This window comes from Benincasa hispida, chromosome 10 (genome assembly GCF_009727055.1).
Source record: "Benincasa hispida cultivar B227 chromosome 10, ASM972705v1, whole genome shotgun sequence".
In the NCBI taxonomy this organism is placed as follows: domain Eukaryota; kingdom Viridiplantae; phylum Streptophyta; class Magnoliopsida; order Cucurbitales; family Cucurbitaceae; genus Benincasa; species Benincasa hispida.
The window spans coordinates 50,025,453-50,039,331 of record NC_052358.1 but is presented as its reverse complement, the minus strand read 5'-3'; positions in this window follow the sequence as shown (position 1 = coordinate 50,039,331).

The window sequence follows — 13,879 nt, the reverse complement described above, 5'->3', positions numbered from 1 at the left end:
AGGGAGGGCAACTCTAGGCTTTAGTGGAGTGACCTAGTAGTTAACGAATGAGGGTTAATTCGGTGTAAAGAGTTTAGTCAATTAATCTCAGATCGTTGAAGCCCATGATCTGTAGGTCCACGAGGTCCTCCTACTAACTCACAAACGGATTTGTCTTAGAGTAGCCTGATAACTGGATTTGAAACGTTCAAATTAGAATTAAGGGAATTGGTAATTAAACAGAATTGGAGAATTAATTAATATTTAAATATGATTTAAATATTAAATTCATGAATAGGGATTTATGAAGATGGAATAGGTGTTAAATTAATTTAATATTGGATATTAAATTAATTAGAATTAATTAAATTATTTAATTAATTATTAATTATTAATTTTATTAGAAAAATTAACTTTGAATTAATTTTTGTAAAATTAATATAAATTCAGTTTTAATTGTAAAATTAAAAACTGAAATTGATTTGTAATTTTGAAATTGGTTTCAAAATTGAGAAAATTGGAAAAATCCAAAAAGATTGGATTTTTCCACTAGAAACACCAAGAGCTTACTCTTTGTTCCATTACAAATTTCAGTCAAATTTTAAGCTGGAGCTGTGATTCATGCAAGGCTATTAGTTGCATGAAAGTCATGCAATATAAGAATGGAATTTTGAGTGGAAAAAGACAATGCAATTGTTGCTGAAACTTTGAAATTATGGGTGTTGAAGAAAAGTTCTTCAAGCTACTCAAAACCAGTACCATTTCCTCCAAATTCCCTTCAATTCAAGCTTATTTTGAGTCCCACAACTCAATCTAAGATACCAAGAGAATAGTAGAGAAGTCCTTGGGGTGGTTCACGAGCTGAATACAAGGAGATTGCAGTTGAGAATCGTGATTCAAGGTGTTCTTCAAAGGTTAGTAATGAAACTCTGTTTCTATTTTATGAGCATGCTTAGGTTAAAGCCAAAATTAATGAATTAAAATGCTTAATGATCCTGTTTTACTTTCACTGTTTACTTCCTCAAACCAACAGTTTCTTCCCCCGTTGCCAAGAGAAAAAGGTTTACTCGAGTATCCAAGAAAAAAAGGGAAGAAGAAACATGGTGGAACTTCCCTTGCTCTTACAATGGAAGACCTGGTTGGCCTAGGTATTGTCATTACATCTCCTCAACATAAAGGTGAGTTCTTGAATCTGATTGTTAATGAGTCTATTGTTTCAAAAAATGCTGGTGAAACTGTTGAAACTGTGCACGTTAACTATGTTATTGTCTCTATTGTTCCTGAGGAAATTTGTGCTAAGAAAGAAATCAGGGCTTCTAAGTTTCCTAAGTCGGTCAGTTTTGCTGGTAAGAGTACTGATTTTGTTAATAGTGTTTTCAACTCTGAAGTGGAGTTGTCTAACCCTAGTAACAACGATCGAGAGAACTTAAAGCTGTTAATTATGGTGTGGATAACCATCCACTTGATTGGTTATTAAATGTTATTACATCTATGTTCTGAATGAGGATGGTGTTTCTCAAAATGAGTCTAGTCCTAGGTTGTCTGTGTTGCCCTCTGAGCGTGTTGAATATGAGATTGAGAAGGAGAATACTAATATTTTTTTGTATGATAATGTGAATATGGATGAAACCGAGGAGAGAAACCTTGATGTTTCAGAAGAAGAGCATGAAAGTGGAGATGTGTCAGATTCTGTTGATGACACATTAGAAGACAACATCCCTATTAACTTGCTGAGACAAAGAGGAAAATAGAAAGAAAGTGATGCTGGTCCGAGTTCAACTAGGCCAAGTGGTGATGATAAGATTTTTGGCTCTGAGTGGGTTCATGAGCAAACCGATCATCTTGAATCTAAAAATTCTCCTGATAATTCTCCCAAAACCAAAGAAAATCAGTTGGTTAAGCAAAATAAGAAGAAGACTTCTTCAAAGTCTGTCTCTGTCATGCCTCTAGATGAAATCTCATTTCGAGGACAATGCTAAAAAATTTGTTGTGAACAGAAGGATTGCTATAGAAAAAGATCTGTCCGAGCAAGCTCAGAATTTTCTTGAGATTATGAATTTGTTGGTAAATGATGATTTGATAAGATCGGTTCTAAATTTGGTGCTTATTATCCTCGCTTGGTTCATGAGTTCTATGTAAATCTGCCTAGTTAGTTTGGGAAAGATGACAACCCAAATTTTGTGAAGTTTATGTGAGAGATCATTGCTTTATTTTTACTATTCCCTTGATAAATAAGTTTCTTGATCATTGTGTCCCTGAGAATGTTACTGAACAAAGACTTTCTATGTATGATATGGTGTTTGAGCTAATAGAAGGAGTTATAAGATCATGGCCTTCAAAAGATCAATTACCATGTGAGTGTAAATTATGTTTTGTTGCACAAAATAGGGATTGAATACTGGTGTCCCTCTATTCACAAATCAAGTATTTCCACCAGTCTTGCTAGTTTGCTTTATCAGATTGGAATGGGTGCTCAGTTCAACTACGGTGTTTTTGTGATCAATTAGATCAAACATCACATTGTTTCCTAACCAAAGTTCTATTGTGCTTTCCCTATCTGATTTATGGCATTCTCTTGGCCTAAAAACCTGATATATTAACTAATTTGCATGTTCCTGGACCAGTGCCTTCTTCAATCTTCTTTAGCTATAGATTATATCAAGGCAAGGACGTGCCTGATATGGTTCATACTGAGGTTCTTGCTATAGACAGTGGTTCAGCAAGAGAGTTTCTTTAGACACCTTGTGGGAAAAAGATAGTCAATGTTTTGACAAATGAGTCGAAGGAACTTGGGATTCTTATTCAGCAACTTACTACCAAAAAAGTTGAAGTTGATTATTTGTTGAACTTGCTTCGTGGGTCTGTTGCTCATCTTGATTAGGGAACTAGCTCTAGCGAACAAAATGTTAATGCTACTACTATTTGATTTTCTCGTTTGTTGGTACTTACCCCTTATTTTTTTAAGCTTGTCAAAAGGGGGAAAAGAGTTTGTGGTTACTGGCTTTTGGTTTGTTGCTTCTTTATTTTGATAGACTCAGTTTACTTTTGTTTTGTATTGTTCTTGACGGTTTATGTTGAAGCAATAGGTTGTTTCCTTTTCTGTTGAGCATATTATTTGATTTGGCATAACTTAAAAAATATTGCCAAAAGGGGAGTTTGTTACACTTTGTGTGTTGGCAATATTTGTTTAAGTCAGCCAGATATTGTTAAGGTTGTCTCTGCATTTTTTCTAGCTGGTTAAAGGTTCTTTTCTAGAAATGTTGTCTCTGCACAATATTTTCATTATGTGGAATATCTTGTTTGCAGTATTCTTACAGATCATTTCCTTTTTTGTTCGCAACTAATTTTGGAAGGTAAGATCGCTCTTTCTTGTATCCACTGTACTTATTTAAGGACTCTAAGTTATGGAGTTAGGGTTGGGTGTTCTTACGAAAGTTTTGAGAGCCGCGTGTCTTGTGTAGATCTTTTGTCACAAGTAATTGTTTTATCTTGTCTATCGTTGAAGTTGAAGAATATTGTTTTGTTGTGAGGTTGGAGACTTACTCCAAGCCGGTTGTGTGCTTCATCTGTATACTTTTTGAGAAGGGATTCTCCAGCTTAGAGGTGTTGGGATTAGTGTCCTAATTTTCCCAGAGTCTCGTAGTTTGTAAACTTTGTACACATTGTTATTAATAAAATAAGAGTTATTTTATTTGTATTTACTTATATCCAATAAACAAAGATCCATGGTTATTTTATATAAACTTAAGCATGTTTATGAGATATACAAGTGGATCATGTCTTAAGTAATCACCTAAAAGGTCTGTGGTATAAGGATAAAAAAGGGATACCTTATCCTGGTGACACTACGGATACAGCCCGCTTTGTAGAGGTTTACAAGTGTTGTGAACTACTACAGATGGTCTGATCCGGACCATTCATGTGGAGACATGCGAGCGGGGGTGTCCTATACAAAGAGCTGTCTCTTATACACATCTAGATGTCTACAGATGGTCTGATCCGGACCATTCATGTGGAGACATGCGAGCGGGGGTGTCCTATACAAAGAGTTTGTATAAGATCGTTAATCTCTTTATATAACGCCATTGATACTTGAGACTTACATCTCACTTAAATGACCATAGGTGACATGATCTTAATCCTGAGTGTTTTGGGAACTCCTGCCTTTGAGGGTGGTCCTTTGATTAGTATGGGTGAGAGTGGCCAAATTGCCAACTCAATAAGCCTACCTTTTTAGGGATTTGTCTGATTGGAGTGCTAGAAACTCAGTTACAAAAGATGAAATTCACTCCTTCCTCGAAGTAGGGGTAAGTAGATAGATTGCTCCCTTAAGGGCTTATTCTGGGTCTTGAACATAGTGGCCACATCCTCTCTTTGGAAGAGGGGACCCAGTCATAGTAGAACTATGACTTATTATTGATTAGAAGAATCAGCGGTACTTAAGGAGTTAGATGTAACTACATGGGCAAAACGGCAAATTAGCCCAATTGTACTTATGAACAATCTGTGAAGGGTTAACACACTGTTGATTAGTTGATATGAACACAAATATATATATATAGTGAGAAGAGTGCAGCTGTCGGTCTTTAGTGGAGTGCTCGACAATTAACGTATGGTGGATCTCGTGACTAAAAAGTTTAGTCAGCTGTTCACATACCATTGGAGCTTTAAGCTACAGGTCCATAAGGTCTCCTTGGTAGCTCAATGGATTCAAGTTGAGAATCAGTTCTTAGAGTTAGTTTGGAGTGCTCAAATTAATAAGAGGAGATTCAATTATATGTGAGATAATTGGCGTGATGTATGAGATACACCAAGTGGAGGAATTAATGTAGATATGATTTACATTAAGTACCATAAAATAGAAAAAGAACTATGGTTTGTATGTTTCATAAGATGAAATATTAAAACTATAGGTTATAAATTTAATATGGTAAGTTGGTTATCATATTTATTTATAATATATTAATTATATGATAATTAATTTCTTTTTCTCTAATAACCGATTGAGTGGAAGATTATTGGTGGTTTTATGGTAACCGTGAGATAAAAAGGAAAATTGTTTTCCTAAAATTGAGAGTTTCCTCATTCGGAAAGAGCTCACGTGACAAGCTATCAAGTAAAAAAGTTTCACTAAGCAATAACATTGAGAGACTACACGGTCAGCTAATCAATCGCTTACCTTTAACTATACGATAGTCATTCAGCTGATCGTAGTTATACGATTGAGTGGCTTTGTCTATGAGATAGGCTGTCATTTACTCAATGATTGAACACATCGTCTATACGATAGACAATGTCATTTCTCCTACTTTCTCGATCGTCTACTCGATCGTAGACCTCCAGACTCTTCTTCAACCCAAGATCATACAGAGCTCACAACTCCTGAATTCTCACACCGAGAATACCAAGGTAACCATTGTGGTGGTGTACTCACTCAGTTCGTGGATCGAGTTAGACTCGATTGGTTTCGTGCTGTGTTCGTTGTGTTCGTGCTGTGTTTTGTTCGTTGCGTTCGAGGGCTGTGTTAGACGCTTGTAGATTGATCGAGGGATTCATGAAGAATGGTTCTTCAAAGGTATGCATCATTTATCCTTTGTACCATCGTATAACATGCTGTAATTTCTAGTTGTGCATGACCTGTTAGTTTTTGTTTAAAGACTGTAATTGTTTTATGTTCAATCGAATGGAATTTGGAATGATCCCTTTTGTTGCTCATGGAAATCCTCTGTTTGATTTCCTTCAAGAGGAGCCTAACCTAATCGAGTGAAGTGGTTTTTGCTTGAAAGGGAAAGATAAGGAGTAAGTGAGAGGGAGTTTCACGACTTAAGGGGAGCTTAAATATTGCCCAAAGGGAGTTTCAGTCTTGGGAGAAGCCTAAGACATTTTTCACTGATATCATTTCTTAGAGGGAGCCTAAATATCCGAGAGAGAGAGTCTCACATCTAGGGACAATTTAAGTGAATGGTTAAGTAGTTAAGCTCTAAAAAGGTCACTGTAATTGTGTTGTCATTACAGATAAAAAGTATGTTGTAATTGCTTATCATTTATATTAATGAAGTTATCTTTTCTGAGCATTCTGCCCCCCAGATGTAGGTGTTGTTCATCAAATCGAGTTAACAATCTCTGGTGTTCATTTTCTGTGTTCTTTAGACTTGTTAAATGTTCTGTGGAATGTTGTGACGTTGCTCATAATATCATTTAACGTGCGATAGGTACTTCCATTTATTTTTCATATGGTTATCTGGATAATAGATTAATTTACATGAAATTTATTTATTTTAAGGCGACGTGATAGTCCTATTTTTAAATTCTTAGTCCCATATTCCTTTGTGAAATCAGTTTATATCCTAGCCTTCTTAGCATTAAGACTCCACTAGATGGCTAAATTAAGTGATCAGTTTAACTTAATAATATTTATCTATAAACTCAACAAAAGAAATGCATAAGTAAAAAAGGTATGAAACATAAGTATTGCTCAAACTATAAAACACAAGGGTATTCACATAAATGAACCCCTTAGAGAATTTAGCTCGTGATTGATAATAAATGAATAAATCTCATTAAATCATAAATCATGACTACAAGGTAAAGGTTTAACAAGAAGAATAAAGAAATGAAATAATAAAAAAAGAGCGTAAATAAATAGAAGAAAGATGGAAATGTAAATAAGTGACTCATTCCGACTATCTCTTGATCTACCAGTCTTTTCCTAGTGTGATTCTCTCCTTCCGAAGATGAATATAACCTCTTCATACATTTTCACGGTGGAGAAGTAACCTAGAGCACCCAAACCCCAGAGGGACTTTCATCCTTAAAGCTTGCTAACTGAGGGGAAGAGATCTCAACCAAGGGATGGCTAAATTTCGTAGGTGAAACATAAATAGAGTTTGATGGAGAATTGATGCTTGAAATGGAAGGCTGCTCCTCCTTTATGTAGACCAAGGTGGTTAAGAAATGACTTAAAATCATGTTTTGAATGTTTACCCAACTTTTTAGGCTTTGAATAACAGCTTTGACCGAGAAAATAGCACTAGAATTGACCGGGCATGAATTTGAAAAATTAGGGATTTTTTATGCCACCATAGTGAAATCTTGCAATGCGGTCACATTGAACAAAAATTGGCAAAATAGTTAAAATCAATGGCAAAAGCTCATAAAATCAACCCAAACTATTAAATATACACTTTAGATCATTAGATGACCTGTATTGATCATTTTAACCAATTAAACCATTTAAGGGGAAAAACAATGCATATAGTAACTAATTTAAACCATTTAAGGGGAAAAACAATGCATACAGTAACTTTTACTAAAGAAAAGTTCCAAAATAGATGGTAAAAACATATGCTTTCTGACATCTATCAATGATCGTGTGTTTTTTAGATTGAAATTTGGATTAGAGTTGAAATGTAATATAATTAATATTTGATTTTTTTTTAAAATCCTACATTTTTCATGTTATTGTATTTGTTTAAAGTATAAAAGTTTAAATAAGTAAATAAATATCACAAATACCATTTTAGTTTTTATAGCATATTCTTTAAGACATGTTTGGAAGTGATTTTGGAATAGTTAAAAATCACCTTTGACATTTTCAAAATCTTCTGAAATATGTTTTTAATCATACAAAATCTACTTTGGTGATATAAAAATTGCATTTAAGAATGTAAAATGAAATATTAAATTAATTTTGAGCGATTAAAGTCGTATTTTGGAGTGATTTTGAAAAGTAATATTAATAATTTCAAAATCACTCTAAAATATCCACTTAATTATTACATTTTAGTTAATTAGAAATATGAAAGTGTTTTTGGTAAATCATCTATATTTCATTTATGATTCAGATGAAAATAAACAACATTAATGGGTTTTTTATTGCAATTGCAACATGTTTATAGTAAACACCATCAAATAATCACATTCCCTTTGCGATTATTAATTTTTATTATAATTCAGCCCCATTTTCATTACGGGTAAACAAACATGGCCTAAGTTCTAGAGAGGGGAAAATGGCTTTTACCATTTATATTGAAAATAAATACTTTACAAATATAATAAAGGCCTATTTGTCACTTCATCTCCTTTGCTCCCTTCTCCATTATCCTCTTCGGTTGATGGGCTTTATACAGTCAAAAGCTGATACTTTATTGATGTTTTGTCATATGCCACTTCTTGTTGCTATATTTTGATTTATGTGGATGATATTATCGTGATGGGTAGTTCTCCAACTATGGTAGCAAATATCATTGATGCTTTGAATTCCAAGTTTACACTTAAGAACTTGGGGCCGCTGCATTACTTCTTGAGAATCGAGGTATCCTATCCTGCTACTGATGGTATTTTTCTGTCTCAATCTAAGTGTATTATGAATATATTGTATCGTACCAACATGAGTTCTGCTAATTCCATAACTACTCCAATGCTTAGTGGTGTTATTCCTTTTGCTTAAAGTCCTTTCATGATGTGAAACTTTATCAAAGTATTGTTAGTGCTTTACAATATGTGACAATGACTATACCTGAAATTTTCTACAGTGTTAACGAAGCATGTCAATTTTTGCATGCTCCTAAGATAACCCATTGGGTGTTAGTAAAGCGTATTCTTCATTATCTTAAGGGTACACTTACACATGTGCTGTTATTAACAAAGCCTATTGATTTGTCTCTTTGTGGCTTTGCTGACTCGAATTGAACCTTGGATCCAGATGATCGTAAGTCAACATTAGGGTATTGCATGTATTTTGGAGGCCATCTTGTTACATGGGGATCTAAGAAATAATCTATAATTTCTTGCTCAAGCACGGAGGCCAAATGTCATTGTATCGGTATTGTTGTAGCATAATTAGTGTGGCTATGATCTTTGTTTTCTGATTTACGGATTTCATTATCTAAACCTCCTATTTTATGTTGTGACAACTTGAATGCAGTGCATCTAAGTGCAAGCTCAGTTCTTCATTCCAAAACTAAACATGTGGAATTAGATATTTATTTCGCTTGTGATTTGGTTCTTAGTAAGAAATTACAAATGTATCATCTTCCAGCTATTTCACAGCTTCCTGATGTTCTTACTAAGCCCTTGTCAACTCCCTTATTCCTTTGTCTTTGTGTCAAGCTCAATGTTCATGATCCCTTAACCATTGGCTTGTAGGAGATGTGTTAAGATTGCCCATTAGTTATGGATTGCAACAACTGAAACGCACTTCAAAAGTATGCTCTTTAGGCTTAGAATTTAGTTAGTTTTATGCTTAATTTGTGATCTTTGATGTTTTTTATATTTAATTGTAGGAAATCAAGCAATTAGATTGAAGAAATCAATTTTGAAGATAAAATGACCAAAATGCCCATGGACTGAGCGTAATTATCCTTTTAAGAACGTAGAGTTACGCTAAAAGGCAGTAGCTAAAGATTCATCAGAGTGTAATAACGTTGTCCACGGCGTAGCTATGCTATAAACTTTGCCGAAGAAAACACGTGCGTCTCATCCAAAGATTGTTCACATCAACGTAATTACGATGCGCCTTACACTTCGATAAATAAAAGCCAGCGTAATTATGCTGCGAGCGCTGCTTATAGAATAAGTCTGCTGCCAACTATTTTGGTACACTTATATTTAATGCATTTGAACAATTAGCTACTGTTTGAATGATTTTAATTTGATGTCTTGCTTGAGAGAGATGACATTAGATTGGAACTAGCATGTTAAACTATTAATCAACTATACATGAGAATGATAGGAGGTTAGTAGAGATGAATATTAGAGGAACCTAATGTTGCACCTAATTAATTGATTGCATGAGAATGAGTTGATAATTAGCTATGAGAAAGGGTTGAACACGATAGAGGACACCTGGATAAAAGACTAAGTTTATGGTTAGCATAAAATGAATTCGAGGTCTAAATAATTAATTTAGTAGATCCACCAATGAAATCATCACCCGATGTTATCTTTTATTTACTTTTAGGATTAGATTAGTTAAATTCGCATCACAGTCTGGTTCCCTAAATAGAATTATAAGGACCTCTAAGTAGCTAAGAGTGTGTCAAACCAATTTCCCAAAGGATGATACTCGGTCCTTTTACCGTTTTACTATATTATAACTCAATGCATGCGTTTCGTCCATTAAGTTTTTGGCACCATTATCGGAGAATTTTGTTTGATTCCTTTTAATATTCAAGAGATTTGACTGATTTTAATTTAAGGTATAAATTAATTTTATTTATTTTATTTTAATTTTTTTATGTTTCATTTGAGTCATCTTTTTGTTGATTCCTTATGATGTTTGCTTTATCATGTATTACAATATTTTTGGGCGGCCTTATGGATTTTACCAACCTAGCTTAAGTCCACCACCACCACCAATACCTTTTAACCCATACCCTTATCTTATCAGTTATCATTCCCATGACCATATGAGTTATTATGTTCATCCAACCCTAGTAGATGAAAAACCTTCACTAGAAGACCAGTTAAAAGAGTATACCCTAGAGTCCAAGCTTAGAAGGTTTTGAATGGAAGAGGGGGAGAGGTTGGATAGGATAGAAACTCAAGTGGTAGAGAATGAGTCAACCCTTAAGCGTATAGGAGATCAACTTAGTCTGATAGTTGATGCATTTAGAGCCTTGCATGAGGAGAATTTTTCTAATGCCCCTGAGGTAGAGAGGTTTATTATTTTAGATTCTAATGGCGAGGATGAGTTAGAAGCATTTTAGTCACACTAAGAGTAGGTTTGTGAGATTGAAAGGAAAAATGTGCTTTAGATGAGGAAGCTCAAATGATTAATGTTGAGGTTAAAGAGCCTTGTTTTCCATCTCTTGAGAGCCCTCCCATTCTTGAATTTTCTCTTTCTCATGAGCCTCGTAAATATGATTCTGCTTTTAATTTTCAATTTTTTATTTTTCAAAAATTAAAAATACCAAAAGTAATTTTCTACTTTTCAGGTGCCCATGAAACAAGGGTAAGCCTATAGGACTTTGTAAGCTATATTGATTCAAGCAAGAAGGGGCCCAAAAGATGGGAGAATTTTTATGTGCCTTGACGTATAATCTCCCATGGCATCTAGCTCAAGAGATTAAACCGAGTGCTTCTTGAGAGGCAACCAACGTTTTACTTACTTTTAATTGTTTTAAGTTAATTGTTTTTTGTTTTTGGTTCAACTCTCACGGCATTCGATCTTAAACATTTGAGTCTCTGTCTTTTAGGAGCCCTCAAATAAAGCAGTTGTTCGCATGCCTGACACACGAGGATAACTTCACTAATCAAGCTAGTTCTGCTCACTTCTTGTGCTTTATTTTCTTTTCATTGCATTTCTAAGTTAGGGGTCGGGGAAGTAGTGCGTACTTTTGCTAGTCTTTTTGTATTTATTCTACTATGCATGTTATTTAGGAAAAATCGGCTTATTCATGTTAATTGAATATTGTTTGAGTGGCTGAATTTTGGAGAATTTTTTTTTCGAATTTGAGTGAGAAAATATGAGTTGTGGTTTAATTGTGAAATTTGACGAGCATGTGATGATTGTGATTGTCTGAAGTTGTTCGAAATATGTGTATTAGATGATTTATTGTGGAAATAGGATAGCACATTTATGAATTAAGTTATCTTCAAGTCCCTCTTTTGAATCCCTTGCATATATGAGCACATAGCCATTTTCTTTTAGGTTCTTATTAGTGAAGCATGCTTTTATTTAAGTTGATCTTTAGGCTAAATTGAGTGAAAAATAAAATAAAATAGAAAAAAGGAGAGGAAATAGTTTAAAAGAAGATTGTTCCTCCTTCCTTTATTCTTAGGGAAGTGAGTAAGCTTAAACACTTTGATTGAGACACTGGTCATAGTTGGCTATCTCCATGCACCCCATAGTTGGCAAGCTAAAACGAAGATGGTGTGTCTTGAGAAGTTCTTCTTTTGTTTTTTTTTTTTTTTTTTTAAGAATAAATTACCAATCAAGTTGTCCTTCTTGTTACACAATCAAATAAAGAAAATTTTGATGAGTTTCATTGAACCAAAGTAGGGGGGAAACTGGAGAGGTTTATTTAAAATCATGATAAGATATTAAGGTTTAATTGAAAGTGCTTGCACACACATGTGAGGGATAATAAGATTGCTATTGAAATCTCTTAATATTAGGATGTGCTTGAAATGTTTATGCTTAATAGATCTAATGTGCTTATTTAGAATGTGAGGTTTGAGTAATTTGCATGCTTGTTTGAATTTCCTTATAGTCGTGTACTTTCTTTGTTTGAGACTAGCAAAGTTCTAAGTTTGAGGTGGTGAAATGCACTCTAAAAGTGTGTTCTTTAGGCTTAGAATTAGTTAGTTTTATGCTTAATTTGTGATCTTTGATGCTTTTTATGTTTAGTTGTAGAAAATTGAGTAATTGAACCAGAACAAGCAATTTTCAGGATAAAATGACCAAAATGCCCCTAGACCGAGCGTAATTATCCTCTCAAGAGCGTAGCGTTACGCTGAAAGGCAATAGTTGAAGAATCATCAGAGCGTAACAACATTGTCCACAACATAGCTACGTTACGAACTTTGACGGAGAAAATATGCAGGCCTCATCCAAAGAGCGTAACACATTAACGTAATTGCATTGCGCTTTACGCTTCGATAAATAGTAGCCAACATAATTATGCTCAATCCAGTGTAATTATGCTGCGACTACTGCTTATAAAATAAGTCTGTTGCCGACTAGAAGAAGAAGACTAATTTTAGGGTTTAGTTAGAGTCTATTGAGGCCTCCATGGGGAGTCGATTCATGGACAGAGGCGACATCTTAGAGCTTCCAAAGGAGTGGTGGATCGAGGAATTGTTGAAAGGAAATCCCAAGCTTGAGGGCGATAGTTGATAGCATGACTTGCATTTTATTCTCTCTTCTATTTTATGTTCCTTTGTATTTTGGATAGGATATGCACAGTCTTTATTTGTATCGCTATTATGAGTAGCTGATTTGTAGTCCTTAGGGTTTCAACATAATTTTTGGATTGTGAAACTTTGTTGATTGTTCTTGAACTTATTGAATGGACAAACTATTTTGGCATGCTTATGTTTAATGCATTTGAAGAATTAGCTACTGTCTGAATGATTTTAATTTGATGTCTTGCTTGAGAGAAATGGCATTAGATTGAAACTAGCATGTCAAATCATTAATCAACTATGCATGAAAATGATAGGAGGTTAATAGAGATGGATATTAGAGGAACCTAATGCTACACCTAATTAATTAATTGCATGAGAATGAGTTGATAATTAGGTGTGAGAAAGGGTCGATGATATGACTTCAACCATTGAACCATTGCATGTACCTAAAGGACCAATTATAAGAAGCAAGACAAAGAAGATTCAAGAGGCATTCACACTACATCTTCAAAAACTAGAAAATTCACAAGAACCGACAAATAATTTTGAGACCAAAGTTTTATATAATGTTAATTCAATGAGTCAAGAAGAGAATGACACGAAGATGGCATGGGTTAGGAGTCTAAGGTTACTGGACCATCATAGATTCTAAGTTCGATCTAAGTAGCTTTCTTTGTGAGTGTTTGTAAGGATCCTAAAAGGACCTCTAGCTTTGCATCCACAGACAGCGATGGACGCTATTTCATTTGGATATAAGAGCATTTGTTCAACGTTCTTGGCGACTTTAGAGGTGTTATCTTTACTTGTTTCCATTTATTTTATTTCATTTTTTTTTCTCCATAGCAATTGCTTACATCTTATAACAAGACATACTAATAACTTGGCTTCAAAACTTCTCAAATCAGCTTGGATCTTAAAGAAAAAAAAAGAAAAAAAAATTAAGCAAAAAAAGGAGAAGAAAAAACAGTAGCAAAAAAAAAAAAAAAAAAAAGAAAAGAAAGAAATCAAGAATCAACAGTACATGAAAGTTTCTTGTCATTCATTTGAG